The sequence below is a fragment of the Vombatus ursinus genome, unplaced genomic scaffold (assembly GCF_900497805.2).
Source record: "Vombatus ursinus unplaced genomic scaffold, bare-nosed wombat genome assembly UNPS02014822.1, whole genome shotgun sequence".
In the NCBI taxonomy this organism is placed as follows: Eukaryota; Metazoa; Chordata; class Mammalia; order Diprotodontia; family Vombatidae; genus Vombatus; species Vombatus ursinus.
This window is the reverse complement of record NW_020954600.1, coordinates 14,224,977-14,236,405: the sequence shown is the minus strand read 5'-3', so window position 1 is coordinate 14,236,405 and position 11,429 is coordinate 14,224,977. Positions and strand designations below refer to the sequence as shown.

At 41.9% G+C, this 11,429-nt stretch overlaps 1 pseudogene; it reads right to left on the bottom strand.

Annotated features, from left to right (window-relative positions):
- Nucleotides 1-10,184: 10,184 nt before the first annotated feature.
- LOC114024712 lies at nucleotides 10,185-11,155 on the bottom strand (annotated as a pseudogene).
- Between the last annotated feature and the right edge of the window lie 274 nt (nucleotides 11,156-11,429).

Here is an 11,429-nt window from a genome sequence, read left to right as displayed (position 1 = left end):
AAAGTGGCTAATAAGCAATTGTTATGGTGGTTATGGGGAGGGCCAGGAATGTGCAGAAGCTCAGTCACTGAGCCATTAAATGCTCAAATTCCATCCCCACTGCTGCCTGCCAGGAACAGCCTTTTTTTGTGGGCTCAGAGTAATCCTGGGCTTTGATTCTGCTCACAACTGACCGGGGAGGGGAAGCCTGCCCCACTTTGAGTCTAAGGAGTGCCCTTTATTTTCCTGCAGTCCCAGGGATGTGCTGCAGGATGGTGTGGAGGCAGAGTGAGGAGATGAGAAGGGCCTGACTCTATTCTCTTGGCTGAGTTAGCAAACATCTGCTGAGCTTGAGGGCTGGGGGTGGGAGTGGGTGAGAAGCAGCTGGTGGAGGGGCCAGAGACGTGGGCATGGGGAGTGCAAGGATACAAAGAGAAGTTAGGAGAGAAGCAGTTGTTCAGTGAATTTTCCTAGTATCATTCAAGACTGTGACTCAGTTTGTATTTAGAATATCTTTTAGAGCTGTGGAAACTGTCAAACAGTCTCATAGATGATAGGAGAAGTAACTGCTAATGTTGCCTCCCATCTCTACGCTTTTGGAGACGTGGGCCCGCCATGCCCTCCCTCCACACCTTTGCTTCTTAGCATCCTTAGCCTCCTTCATGTTTTAGTTCAGATACTGCCTCCCAGGGAAGTGATTTCTGATTTCCCTAGAGCTTGCTGCCTACTCAAGTCATTTTGTGTTTATTTGTCTATTCATTCCAAAATGATTTGAATCAGCAGCAAACATGTGATGTCCCCAAGTGGAATATTACCTCCTTGAAGATGAGAACTATTTTTATTTTTTGTATTCTCAGTGAAGAGCTGTGTGACCCTGGGCAGGTCACTTAACCTCTGTCTGCTTCAGTTTCCTTATCTGAAAAATGGGGATGATAATGGCACCTACCTTACAAGTTTATGAGGTTCAAATGAGATAATATTTGTAACACACTTTGCAACCCTTAAAGTACCATATAAATTCTAGGTGTTATCATTATCATTGTTCAATCCCTTTCAGTCATGTCTGACTCTTTGTGACTCCACTTGGACTTTTTTTGGCAAAGAGACTGCAGTGGTTTGCCATTTTCTTCTCCGGCTCATTTTATAGATGAGGAAATTGAGGCAAACAGGGTTAAGTGACTTGCCTAGGATCATACAGCTAAGAAGTGTCTGAGGCCAGATTTGAACTCAGGAAGATGAGTCTTCCTGACTCCAGGCTTGGCGCTCTATCCACTGTGCCACCTAGCTGACCATCATTACCATTACCATTATTATTATTATTATTAATCAGGGAGCTTTTATGGAAAGTTGCTGAGATGAAAGGGAGACACTGAAGTCTGCAGTCCCAGAATTCTGAACTGTTTGGGCCACATGTATTACCTCTGTGTGTGCCTTCCTACCCTAGGACTTTGGGCATGTGTGTCTTGGTGAGAAAAGATAATTGAGGTTTATGGGTAGAATGTTATCTAAATATTATGTATTTGCTTTGCATTTTCATTAAGCGTTCTGGTTAACATTAAGTATTAGTGGCTAATTCTTTATTTTTAATTTATGGAATAAAACAAGCATTTCCATTACATAGTATAATAAAAAAATTGCAATGAAACAGTAAATCTATTATGTACAACTTAATATATACAATATAAAATAGTTATATATACAATATACAATATTTAAATATTGTATATATTTTTTAAAAATATACAATAAAGTTATCATATAAATTTCTTTTTTTTTTCTTCCCTCCTCCTTGCCCATGACTACCATTAGAGATGGTAGAGATGGCCACCATTAGACACAAATAGGGGGTGTGTCATATATAGATATATATATGCATATACATATGTGTAAAATTATTCTATACATGCTTCTATTTATCAGTTCATTCTCTGGATGCAGATAGAATCTTTCTTCATATGTCCTTTATATTTAATTTGGGTATTTATAATAGTCAAAATGACTCAGTCACTCAAGTTATTCTTAAAACAGTCTTGCTCTTACTGTATACAATGTTCTCTTGATTCTGCTCATTTTGCTCTTCATTATTTCGTGCAAGTCTTTCCATGTTTTTCTAAGATCATCGAGCTCATTATTTCTTATAGCACAGTAGTGTTCCATCACAATCATATATCACAACTTGTTCTTCTTGGTAAATACGCAAGTGGAGGCTCATGTACTGTAGAGTTGTGGGGAATAGTCAGCCACTGTAGGGTTCAGCTTCTTGGAGAGGAAAGGATCCTGGAAGTCAGACTTCTAGGGTTCCTCCTAGGGCCCTTAGTGTTAGCAGCATGGCTGCCCCTCTGGGGAGCTACCTCCAACCTGTCAGAGTAGGTACAAGTGAGGTGATCACAGGCTACAAAAATACATACAGTATATATACAAGACAAATACAAGGCAATTGAGGGGAAGGCACCAGTGGCTGGGAGAGGGCAGAGAAGAGGGAGCAGGAAGGGCATCGTCTAAAAGGTGGCCATTAAGCTAAGAGGCGAGAAGGAAGTACATCATTCTAGCCATGCAATCAGTTGTGAAAAGGCACATCTAAGTCGGTATGCCTTGCACCTATTCTCCATCCCCTCTCCACCTCCATTCTCATTGGCTGTGTGGTATAGAGAAAAGAATGTTGGATTCAAAGTGAGAAGACCTGGGTTCGGATGCTAACTATGATTTACCACCACCTGTATAGCCTTGGACAAGTCATTTAAACTCTCTGGGGGGCTCAGTTTCTCATCTTAAGAAAGAGAGGATTGGACTAGATCACCTCTGAGTTCTCTTTCCTGTTTCTCCAGCTATTAACCTAAAAGTTCTCCTTTTCTTCTGAAGATCACTTTATTTCCCATTGGCTCTAATTATCTACATCTTGTCATATATAATTAAGCAAATGCTGTCCCAGAACTGAGTTGGACTTAACTCAGTCCCCCATGCCTGGAAGGCTCTCTCTCCTCATCTCTGCCTCCAGGCTTCCCTTAAGTCCCAGCTAAAATCCCACCTTCTACAGGAGACTTTTTCCACCTGCAACCCCCTTAATGCTAGTACTTTCTGTCTGCAGATTATCTCCAATTTATCTTGTCGATAGCTCATACGTATATAGCTGTTTGCATGTTATCTCTCTCTTTAGACTGAGCTCCTTGAGAATAGGGACTGTCTTTAGCCTTTCTTTGTATTTTCAGCACTTAGCGTAGTACCTGGCCCATAGTAAGCACTTAATAAAGATTTGGGCAGCTAGGTGGCACAATGGATAGAGTGTGAGACCCGAGTTCAAATCTAGCCTCAGACACTTATTAGCTGTGTGACCCTGACAAGTCACTTAACGCTGTTTGCTTCAGTTTCCTCCTCTTAAAATGAGCTGGAAAAGGAAATGGCAAACCACTCTAATCTCTTTCCCAAGAAATGGGACCATAAAGACTAGAACACGACTGAAATGAATGAACAACAATAAATGTTTATTGACTGAATGACTTCTCTTGGAATCCTGAGGTAGATAGACCTATGCCCAAGACAAGTTAACTTTCAAAGCAGATAGCTCATTGATTTCTTTTCCCAGAAGAAACTTAAGTCCTAGACAAGTGAATGGTCAAAGTTCTCTTACACTTATATAAGTACTTATTTTCTTGCTGGATAGACTGTAAGTTCCTTGAGGGCAGAGATTGTTTTATTTTTGTTTTTATATACCTAGCATTTAACACTGTGCCTGGCACAATATTGCTGTTTAAGAAATGTTTGTTGATTATTGATATGGGGCATAGGAGAAAGGGGAGTCAAAGATGATTTGAAGATTTCCAGACTGTCTGTCTGGGGGCTTGTATTTCTTGACAGAATATTCTAGACATTAATGAGGGACTTGTTTTCTATAGCTGCCATTCTTTATGCAAGTGGTTTGCCAGAATACGGTTACTATTTAAAAGAGAAGCTGCTAACCAAATTGCTTTAAAAATTATCTGAAGAATCCTCTGCTGGGAGCTCTCTGAAGTTACAGGCCTAGAGACTGACGTGTGCTGGATCCTTTTGCTGTGACTCAGCATTCAAGATTGTGAATGCTGATGGAGATGGTGAGTTTTCTCTATCATCAGGAGATATTTGAGCATAAGCTAGCTAACCTGAATGTTGTAAAGGGGGCTCTGGCTTTGGATAGGGGTTGGCCTTTGATCGCCTCTGAAGACATTTGAAGTTTTAAGGTCATATTGTACTTGCCCACTGGTGCTTACAGAAAACCCTCTAGGAAGGTTCCCTGCCCTATCCAATCAAGACACTCCCCATCTTCCTTCAGCACCCGGATCTAGCACTCTAGGCCTCAGGGAAGTACTAGTTATACCATTTGACCTTGTCCTTCCTTCCCTTCCCTCCTTTCCTCCTTCCTTCCTTCCCTCCTTCCCTCTTTCCTTCCTCCATTCCCTCCTTTCTTTTTTTCCTTCCTTCCTTCCTTTCCTCCCTTCCTCTCTCCCTCTCTTCTGTTTTCCTTCCCTTTATCCCTCCTTCCCTTCTTCATTCCCTACCTCCAGTCCTTCCTCCATTCCTTTCTTCCTTCTTCCCTCTTTCCATTCCTTCCTTCCTTCCTTGCTTCCTTCCTCCCTTCTTCCTTCTTTTTTCTTCCTTCCTCCTTCCTTCCCTTTTTTCCTTCCTTCTTCCCTCCCTCCCTTTCTCTCTTCCACCTTCCCTTCCTCAAGGGCTTAAGGGCCCACTGTATGCAAGACACTGCCCGATGCTGTTCTTATCTGCCATCTTTGTTTTTTCTTAAATGTCCTCTTGTGTTCTTTTCAAGTCTCCCAAAGTGAACCAGACAGAAAAGAAAATGAGGGCTGATATTCTACAGCTTAGAAAATGTCAAACTCCATGGCTTCTTGGAAGTAGGTGACAGGGCCCAAGGGGCTGGCTGTCTTCAAGGATGGGTGAAACTTGGTCAGGATTTGTGAGGTGACATTGTGCTGTGCTGTCCTGCTCACCTGCAGGATATGCATTCTGTTTTCATATGGTTAAAGCATTCATTATTTTGGCTTTGCCCAAAGTGCTCATTAGACAGTGCCTGAAAAGGATCTTTGTTTCACTCTTACTCACTGTGGTCCATTCTTTCATTGACTTCAACCACTGTTTTGTCAGTTTCTGCTGCTGCCACCCTACCCTTCACTCCCCCTGTGTGTTATGTGTTATGCACAATCATTTGTGCATCACCCGGGGCCCAAAGGGCTCCACTTTTCCCCAAAGGTCTTGTACTCTGGATTTAAGCAGACCTGGGACTTGGCTTCAGTCCTGAAGGAAACTGACCTCCAAACATATTGGAAAGGTCAGGCTTTTTGCCTGGTTCACAATTCAAGGAATACTTAGGAAAATCTCTTACACAAAGCTTAGCTATGACTCATAATAACAGTTAGCATTTATAGAGTGCTTTAAGGTTTGTAGAACATTTTACATATATCTCATTCCCATTTTCAAAACCCCCCTGGGAGGTGGGTGGTATCATTATTCCCATTTTACAGATGAAAAATTTGAGGCAATCAGAGATTAAATGACTTGCCTAAGGTCATGTAGCTAGTAAGTGACCAGAGCTGGATTTGAACAGAGCTCTTCTTGACTCCAGGTCCAGTGCTTTATCTTGTTGTTGCTTAGTTGTTTTTCAATCATGTCTGACTCTTTATGACCCCATTGAGGGTTTTCTTGGGAAAGAGACCGGAGTGGTTTGCCATTTCCTTCTCTAGCTCATTTTACAGATGAGGAAACTGAGGCAAACAGGGTTAAGTGACTTGCCCAGGGTCACACAGTTAATATGTATCTGAGACCGAATTTGAACTCAGGTCTTCCTGATGCCAGGCCTGGCTCTCTGTCTACTGGGCCACCTAGCTGTCCTAGTGCTTTATCTAGATGACCTGGCTGCAATAGACTCATATCTAGGGTCCTCTCTAAAACTGATTAATAAGGTTCTTTCTAGAAAGGTACTTTCTATATGTACAATCATCTTTTTTATGATACTGTGTTAGGGAAATGCTTGTTTTGTTCTGTGAACTGAAAATAAAATAAATTAAAAACAAACAAACAAAAAAAGGTACACACTATGCAAAAGAGTAAACGTAAAGTAGAAGATAGCTGTATATTTTCTCTACTATGAAAGAAATACTTAAAACATAAAAGACTCAGAAGCACACATTAATAAATACTTAAAATTATAAACCATCACTACTATTATACTCGCCTGGTATTTAGGAAGGACTTCCAGGAGGTCTTGGCAACCTAGAACATTGGATTGAATCTAAAAAGAGGAACTTTAATAGGGATCAATGTAAAATCTTCCCCTTGGGTTTAAATAATCAATTTCATAAGTCCAACATGCAGAGTTAGGGCAAAGATAATATTTTGTCTGGAAAGGACGTTGAGAATTTCATGGACTGCTGCTAGCTCAGGGTGTGATATGGGAATTTAAAACATTAATACCATTTTGGGCTGTGTTGAGAGCCAGAAGCTTGTGGCAGAGAGGAAGTGATTGTCTCATTGTTCTCTAGACAATACCTCATGCGAGGTGTATTCTGGGAAGTGCAGTTTAGAAGTGATGTTAATAAACTTGAGAATGTCCAGAGAAAGATGTCTGGAATGGTGAGGATTCTAGAATCCATGCGACATGAGGATTGGCTGAAGGAACCAGGGACACTTAGCCCAGAGAAAAGAAGGTTGTTGGGGGGAGGAGAGAGTGCAGGGGGGAAAGGGACATGATAATTATCTTAATTTACTTTAAAGACCATTTATGGAAAAGGGATTACACTTGTGGATAGTGTAAGTCCATTGGGAAGGGATTTGCCACTCCAGTGAACACAAACTCATTTTCCTTCTGGGGCAGTACAAGTGTTTAATGTTACAGCATAAGCAGAGTAGACTGCAGTCACTGGAGTGACTCTGGGTGAAGATAAGACTTAAAAGTTTTGTTGAGGGCAACAGTAAATCCTTATGTGTTATCTGCGTCTTCCATGGGGTGAAATCAAGACTGATCTATGCCATTTTACCTTATTACCACAATTGCTTGGGAAGTTGAGGACCCTATTTCTTTCATCTGTAGAGGTCTTGACAATGAAATGAGCTCATCCTCACTGGAGGTCTTCACATAGAAACTGGAGGACCACTTGTCAGCTGTGTAGTTGGGTAATTCTTTTTCAAGTCCAGGTTGAATCAGATGGCCACTTTGGTGCCTTCCAACCTTGAAATTCTGGAATTTTGTGAAATCTGCTTTCCTTCCTGCTCAGTAGTCATCCATGGGTATTTGCCTTGAGAGAATGACTATTTGTCAAGCTACCTAAGATGATGAGGGGTAATGAGACATTTGGAGCTTAGTGTTAGCTCAGGGTTTCCCACTGATCGCCAACTAATACCTAAACATAATAGAAAATCTCATTAAATCACAATCTTGAAAACTCTTATCCTAAAGATGAATCAGGAAGGAAGGCAAGAAATCTCCTGCTGCTTGTGTGGAAGCGGAACAAACACAGACTTTGAAAATATCCATGTTGTTGATTTGGTTCATGAAGGGTCTAAAAGTGATTCTGCTATGGGCAGATTTGGGAATAATTTACTATGAAGCAGGTTATACTTCTCTCCTCCTTGACTCTGTAGTTTTTCAGGGAAAAACCAAGAAAAGCAAAAAAGCAGACCAAGAGTTCTTGCAAAAACAAAGATGCTTTTGTTTTAGGGAACAGTCCATCAAGCTAAACACCTGTTCTGTGCTGGGTGTTGGGGATAGAACACCAAAAACAAAATGGTCCCATCCCTCAAGGAGTTTACATCCTATCAGAGAAAGATGAGCAACATATATACAGGGTAATTACAAGGGGATTTTGGTGAAGAGGGGGCATTAGCAGCTCAGGGCCATAAGGACGTGCCATGAGAGCTGAGCTTTGAAGGAAGCGAGGGATCCTAAGAGGCAGAGTTGGAAAGAGACAGAGAGAGAGAGAGAGAGAGAGAGAGAGAGAGAGAGAGAGAGAGAGAAGATTCCAGGAAGGAGAAACAGCCTATGCAAAGGTATGGTATGGAGATGGGAGATGAAAGAATAGCAAGATAGAAGCCAAAGTTCAGAAAAGGAAATAATGTTTAATAAGAATGGAAAAATAATTTGGAGCCAGGTTATGAAGGACTATTAATCAATTCATAAACATTCATTAAGTGTTTACTATGAAAAAGCAAACATAATCCCTGCCCTCCAAGAGCTTGCATTCAAAAGGGAGAGATACTATGAATATTAATTAGTATATAGGAAGGGACTGTGATAAGGGAACAAACATTGATTAAGCACCTACTATATTCCAGGTCCTATGCTAAGTGCCTTACAACTATCATTTCATTTGTTCCTCATAGTAATTCTGGGAGGTAGGGGCCATTATTATCCCCATTTTATAGTTGAGGAAACTGTACAATTTCATCTGAAGAAAAGATCTGAGGATCAGGAGACATGAGAGCTGTCCTCGAGTACTTGATGGACTTATGTGGAAGGGGGGAGGAAGGTACTTTTTCTCATCTTTTGTTCAGGGTCAAGCTTGGTCACGATAATCGTGCATATTGAGTTTCATTTTTATTGTTATTAGCTCACTAGACTGTGCCTTCTTGAGAGCAGGGACTGGCTTTGCCCCCTTTCTGTGTATCCTCAGTGCTTAGCACATAGTAGGTGCTTAGTAAATGCTAACTGACTGATTGTTGTTCTTGCCATTTAAATTGTTGTCATTATGGTGTGCTTTGCTTACCTCCAAAGGGAGGAACTAGGAGCAACAGGTGCAAATTGTAGAGAGGAAGATGTAGGTGAAATGTTCTAACAATTAAGGCTATACTGAAGTAGAATAGGGGCCGCTAGGGGGCGCCATAGTGCACAGAGGGCCAGGCCTGGAGTCAGGAAGACTCATCTTCTTGAGTTCAAATCTAGCCTCCGACACTTACTAGCTGTGTGACCCTGGACAAGTCACTTCATCCTGTTTGCCTCGGTTTTCTCATCTGTAAAATGAGCTAGAGAAGGCAATGGCAAACCACTCAAGTGCCTTTACCAAGAAAACCTCAAATAGCGTCATGAAGAGTCAGACATGACTGAAACAACTGAACAAGAAAAATTGTTAGGAAGTTATATATCAAGCCTACATTTCAGTCTTTCCAACTTCCACTCGGTGCTCCTAGTTCTTCCCTCTGATGCCAGTCAGAACAAATTCAATCTTTCTGCCACATACCAGCCCTTCAGATACTTGGCACTTACTCTCCTGTGTTCCCCCACCAACTGCTTTTCTTTTCTCTGGGTCAAACATCCCTAGTTCCCAAGTTCTGGACTCGGTATCAGGAAGACCTGTGTTCAGATGGAAGAAAAATAGCAAGAGTGCTAAAAGATAAAACAAGCTATAGGCTTGCAAGGAATGCCAAGAGAGTTTCCAAGGGATTTGTCCCTAGCCCTGTGTTGTTTAACATTGTCGTCAGTGACCTGAATGAAGGCAAAGATGACAAGCATATTAAGTTAACTGATGCTATTAAGCTAGGAGGGTTAGCTAATACATTTGGATGACTGTCAGTGTCCAAAGAGATTTCAACAAACAAGAATGATGGGGTAGGTATGGCTTGATACCCATCATTTGGAAAAGATCTGGGAGTTTTAGTGGATTGTAAGCTCAAGATGAGTCAACAGTGCAACATGACAGCCAAAAAAAAAATCCAATTAGGTTGTATTTAGGTTATATAAGGGCCTATTGTCCTGAAGAGGGCAGCTAGGTGGCACAGTGGATAGAACACTGGGCCTGGACTCAGGAAGACTCATCTACATGAGTTCAAAACTGCTCAGACACTTACTAGCTGTGTGACTCTGGGCAAGTCATTTAACCCTGTTTGCCTCAGTTTCCTCATCTATAAAATAAACTAGAGAAGGAAATGGCAAACCACTCTAGTATCTTGGCCAAAAAAACCCAAAAGAGGTCATGAAGAGCTGGGCATAATGGAAGAATGACTAAGACAAATGTATCCTTAAGTAGGGACTAAATCTCTTTGTATTTTGTTTTTGCGCTGAATATGGTGACTTTATTGATGGTACACATAGTAGGACTCCATGCTACAAGGGTGCCTTTGTCACAAGGACTATGAATGGGGCATGAGATCCCCAGTATAGGGAAATAGATTAGAGGTGTGGGCTTCCTAGTGGCAGAACTCTTTTGGCTGGAGATTCATGGCCTTCCACTTTACTCTTTGGAGACCACGTGGACTATGAGGTCTACTAGATGGTTTTTATAACCATACTCATTGTTATGCCAGGAAATGAGCTTGACAAAAAGGTCTTTGAGGGCAATACCAGCACCAGCATCAAAGGTTAAAGAGTGAGTATCACTGTTAAAAGTCACAGGATACAACCTGGTCCTCTGTGTAGCCCAAGATGCCCTTCAAGCGTCCCTCTGATGCTTGCTTCACCACTTTCTTGATATCATCATCATGTTTGGCAGGTTTTCTCCAGGTGGCAGGTCAGATTCATAACAGATACATCGGGAGTAGGAACACAGAAGGCCATGCCTGTGAGCTTCCCATCGGCTCAGGTATGACCTTGCCCATAGCTTTAGAAGCACTAGAGGAAGCAGGGATGATGTTTTGGGCAGCACCACACCCATCATGCCACGGCTTGCCAGGGGAGCCATCTATTGTCTTCTGGGTAGCAGTAACAGCATGGACTGTGGTGATGAGTCCATCCACAATGCCAAAGTTGTCATGAATGATCTTGGCCAGGGGACCCAAGCAGTTGGTAGTGCAGGAGGCATTACTGACAATCTTAAAGGAATTATTGTATTTCCCATGGCTCACTCCCATCACTATATATAGAGGCCTCAGCAGAAGGGGCAGAGATAGCCCTATTCTTCAAAAGAACCTTGGCCTTTTCCATGGTGCTAAAGACATCACTGGACTTTACTACATACTCAGCTCTATTATCTTCTCTTTTAATACTGGTAGGATCATGCTCTTGATGACTTTCCCACTGATCACCAGCTTTCCATTCTCAGCCTTGACAGTGCCCTTAAACTTGCCATGGGTGAAATCACGTAAATCATGTAGTTGAGCACAATGAAGGGGTCATTGATACCCCAGCGTCAACTCTGCCTGAGGTGAATGCAGCTCTGGTTGCCAGGTACCCAATATGGCCAAATCCATTGACTCTGACCTCCATTATCTTTTAGGGATGCAGTTACAAAAGTGGATGCTGGCACTGAGTTTGGGAAGAACTGAGGGTCCATCTCTGTCCTTTGACCTTGTCATCCTGCATCTGAAATATTTAAGAATGATGTCAACGGATTAAAGAGTATATTATAGAATGTGGTCGTAGTTGGTGATGGGCTTTGAGATCCTGCCATATGAGGAATGAATGCCATGTTACCCTATCCTTCTCATCTCTCTAATGCCAACCTCCTTAAAATGCTCCTCAGGCTTTCAAAATTTCCATC